The sequence below is a fragment of the Chrysochloris asiatica genome, unplaced genomic scaffold (genome assembly GCF_000296735.1).
Source record: "Chrysochloris asiatica unplaced genomic scaffold, ChrAsi1.0 scaffold00074, whole genome shotgun sequence".
Classification (NCBI taxonomy): Eukaryota; Metazoa; Chordata; class Mammalia; order Afrosoricida; family Chrysochloridae; genus Chrysochloris; species Chrysochloris asiatica.
The window spans coordinates 5,926,913-5,931,562 of NW_006408592.1; positions in this window are offsets into that span (position 1 = coordinate 5,926,913).

Consider the following 4,650-nt stretch of genomic DNA (forward strand, 5'->3'; position numbering starts at 1 on the left):
AAAAAAAAAAATGGGCACAGGACATGAACAGACACTTCACCAAGGAAGAGATCCTGGTAGCCAACAAACATATGAATAAATGTTCACGATCACTAGCCATTAGAGAGATGCAAATCAAAACGACAATGAGCTATCATCTCACACCAGCAATAACAGCAAAGATTAAAAAAAAGAAGAAGACAATAAATGCTGGCGAGGATGCTGTGAGACTGGGACGCTCCTACATTGTTGGTGGGATTGCAAAATGGTCCAACCACTCTGAAAAGCAATATGGCGCTTCCTCAGAAGGTTGGAAATAGAAATATCCAGTAATTCCTCTACTTGGTATTTACCTACAAGAAATACAAGCCATAACACAAATAGCTATATGCACACCAATGTTCATAGCAGCACTATTTACAACAGCAAAAAGATGGAGACAGCCTAAGTACCCATCAATTGAAGAATGAATAAACAAACTGTGGTACATACACACAATAGAGTACTATGCTACCTTGAAGAACAACAAGGAAGCTGCAAGCCACCGCATAACATGGATGAATCTTGAGGACATTATGCTGAATGAAATTAGTCAGTCACAAAAGGAAAAATACTGCATAGGACCATTATTGTAAAAGAGTAAGAAAAAAATCCCACATTAAAAGGGGGGGAAGATATATATATATATATGGGATGAGATGAAGGGAGGCAGGGAGAGGAAGATAGAGCACAGGGTAAGGAATAGACACAGGATAGCTTGGGGGGTGGGGGTGGGCAGGACAATACACAAGAAGGGGGAGGGGAATGGAAGAACAAGGCTGATCGGAGAACAGTTAGGTTCACATGGGCTAAGTGGGACAGAGGTAAATGATGATGTATGCACAACCTTGGAAAAACAGGACTCTGGGATACAGTGTTTGAGGCATGGTTTGAAGGGGTAAAAGAAAGGAATAATGTTAAGATGCTTGGCTGTCTTTTGAATCTTGGTTTCCTTGCCTACCATTGTAAAACAGACACTTGAGATGGGGAGAAAGGAATAGCCAGAATCATCACTACAGAAAGCTTGTAAGTCCATCTTCAGCCTATAACTGATTGGAATACCTTAAAGGGGGCTAGCAGTTGCCCAGTTAAAGAGGCTTCCTGTGGAGCCTTTATATTGCACAAGACCATAGGTGGAATCCAGAACCCCATCTAGAATTGACTGAGGTAGGAAATTTCCACTGAAAAGGATGAGTAGACCAGCTAGGAGCAGCTAGAAGAACAGAAGATATTTAGTGAAAGAAAGACCAGCAGGAAAATTCCGAAACAATATTGGCAGTCTGATTGATTACTACAAGAACAAGCAAGCTGTTTGCCTGGGAGCCATCAAGGCAAGTGGTCAGGACCCCTGAGAGCAAACTCCCTCCCAAAACTGAGACTCAAGGGGAATACATGAGCAGGCATGTGGTCTGGCTGGTGACCACATTGGTCACCGATAAAGGGAAGAGGGGGGTAAAAAAAGCAATGACATTGTGAGCTAAGCCTGACCACATTCAGTAGACCCCTGTGAACCTGGGTGGAGACCTGGATGGTAAGTCCTGGGGACTCCTAGGCTCAGAGACAGTGACATGGCCACAGAGGACTAGAGTAGAGAGTGAAGCCTCCAGCTAATATGAAGTGAGGGGAGATGCACAAGAACACCCATTTTTACAGATAGTAGCCACCTAACTTGACTTTGATGGCTGGATGATCAGAACTTGATTAGAAGAAGAAAGAAGAGTAGGGGGGGGAAGAGTAATCTGCTACAATTTGATGAACTTTACCTATACTTATGGATGTAGTAGCTCAAAAAAGGGAACAAATATTTACAGCAAGGATCATTCCTACCTCTTCAGTACACAGGGTTGACAGGGATGGGCAACTTAGACATTGGCTACCCAAAATGGGGGTGGGGGGTAATAAAGGCAAGAAATGACTGGCTTACAAGCTTTCAAGAGGGAGCCTAGTTCCAGACGGGGCGGGGGAATGTAGAATCAATCGTCAATTAATGATTTCCAATCTGTTGGGACCGGGCTGGCGAAAGGAAATGGGGATAATGCTCTTGTGGTACAATAGTGAATAATTGCCATCAGGACTGAATGAGAGGGTAGGAAATAGAAAGGCAGATGTTTTTTGACAAAAGGAGGAGAGTGATTGATTTTGCAGCCCACAAGTGGAGGTGTCTGGGACCACCAAGTGAGAAGAACAGAGTGGGATCCTACCCAGAGAAGCAGTAACGCCAGGGATGGAGCCAGAGATGATGACGTGGACAGATGGAGTGGCTGGGGACACTGGACTCAGAGGGAGAAGGGTCATGTGCTGTCGGCCAGGGGCAGGCCTGTGTGGTGTACCCTTCGGTTATTTGGTGATGTGGAGGGGATTGTGATCATTGCAATGAAACGAAATACGATAGATTGAGTGTAAAGCTGATGTTCTCCCATGTAAACCTCACAATAAAAACTTAAAAAATAATAATAATAATGTAGAAATGAACCTCTTTTAAAGGAATCAGATGGAAATTACAGAAATAATAGAAAAATCTGAAATTTAAAAAAATGGAACTCAGTATATAGCCCTAATTTCCTTGTCACCTTGATTAGATATTAAGCTAGTTTGTTATAAAAAGGAGCCCTGTTGGTTCAATTATTAAGGGCTCGACTACTAACCCAAACATTGGCATCAGAATCCCCCCACCCTCACCCCTCCAGCTGCTCCACAGTAGAAAGATGTGGTAGTCTGCTCCTGAAAATGGTGTTGGTTGTGAAGTCAATTCTAACTCATAGTAAAGATTACAGCCTTGGAAACCCTATTAGATCATTCTGAAGTCCTGGTGTTGTGCTGTAGGACAAGCACTGGACTGTAAAATCAATCTGAACCACAAGGTCAGTGGTTCAAATGCAACCACTGCTCCTCAGAACCCCTATGCAGGGTTGCTATGAGTTGGAATCGACTCAATGACACTTAATAACAAGAACAATTCTGTCCTATAGGGTTGCTGTAAGTCAGAATAAACTCAACAGTATACAACACTCCAACTTTCTTTGTAAACTGCTTCTGAAGCAAATTCTATATAATCTATCGGAGTAAGATTGAGTTCCAGGTATTTACAGTTTTTGTTCTTCTTAACTGTTGTCAAGTCGGTTCTGACTCATATCGACTTTGTATAGGGTTTCCGAGGAGTGACTGGCGAAGCTAGTTTATTAACCAGGCACTTATATTGGCTTCCTTCTTTCATGTGATGGTTAAGGTTCTGTGTCAATTTGACTGAGCCAGGATTCTCAGTGGCTTAGCAATTAGACATAGTAATCGCTCCCTGCCCCGTATTTGGGGCCATTCCAAAGAAAGGTGGCTCAACAGACTGTGGATATCATCAAACAATACCATTAGTATTACTTGCAAGTAAAATTTTGCTGAGATAATTTCAAAAATGGTTTCATCAATATATCAACAAGGAGCTTTCAAAAATTCAATTTGGATTCAGAAGAGGATGTAGAACTCGGGAGATTATCGTCAAATAGAGCATTTCAAGAAATGATTCAGACATAACAATTGTAAGGATGGTGCAGAACTGGGCAGTGTTTCATTCTGTTGTGCATAGAGTTGCTATGAGTCAGAAGTTGTTTGACAGCACCTATCAACAACAACAGCTACATGGATGGGCTGTAAAAGGACACAGTTCTTAAATCAAGAGGCTTAAATCTTTGATACAGAAGTAGCATGGATTAAAGTCAAGTGAGTCCTTAAGTGTTCCTAGAAAATAAACATAAATATGGACTTTGGTGGTTCCGGATAGTGTCATGGAAAATGTATGCTATTCTGTTTGATGAACTTGACCCTTACTTGTGGATGTAGTAGTCAAAATACCAACTGAGAGGAAACAAATCTTCACATCAAGGATCAAGCCTATCCTCTCAGTACACAGGGTGGATAGGGATGGGCAGCTGAGACATTGGCTACCTAAAATGGGGGGAGGGGGCTATAAAGTCACAAAGTGACTGGCTTATAAGTGTTCAAAGGGGAGTTTAGTTTCAGAGTGTGTGTGGGAAGATGGAATCTCCCACTGAATTGTTTCTAGGAGATGGGGATGAGATTCTTTTGATTAAATGATTAAATAGTCGTAATTAATATCATGACTAATTGCAATTAATACAACTGTAAAAGTAGATGTGTAACAAAAAGGGGGGAGTAGTTATTCTTACATTCCAGGAAGAGAGGACCCTAGAACCACCAGAAGAGAAGAGCATGAGTGGAATGTGGACCCTAACCAGAGATACAGTGACACCAGAGATGAAGGCAGAGGTGATGGCATGGAGAGATAGAGCAGCTGAGGACTCTAGACTCATTGAAAGAGAAAGGCTGTGTGCTGATGGACAGGAGGCTGACTTTCAAAATGTGCCCCTTGACTGTTCAAAAAACTATATATTCCTGTGTGGTCTTGTGTACACCAAGAAAAAAAGAAACCCAAAACAAAGTGGGAATAGAGGCAAATGCATGGAGGGAATTATAGTCATTGCAGTGAAACAAAATACAATTGGTTGAGTGCAAAACTGATGTTCTACCAAATAAACTATCACTCAATTTACAATTAAAACTTTATTTAAAAAAAAAGAAGAAGAAAATATATGCTATTCTAAATTTTATCAGACATCTGTA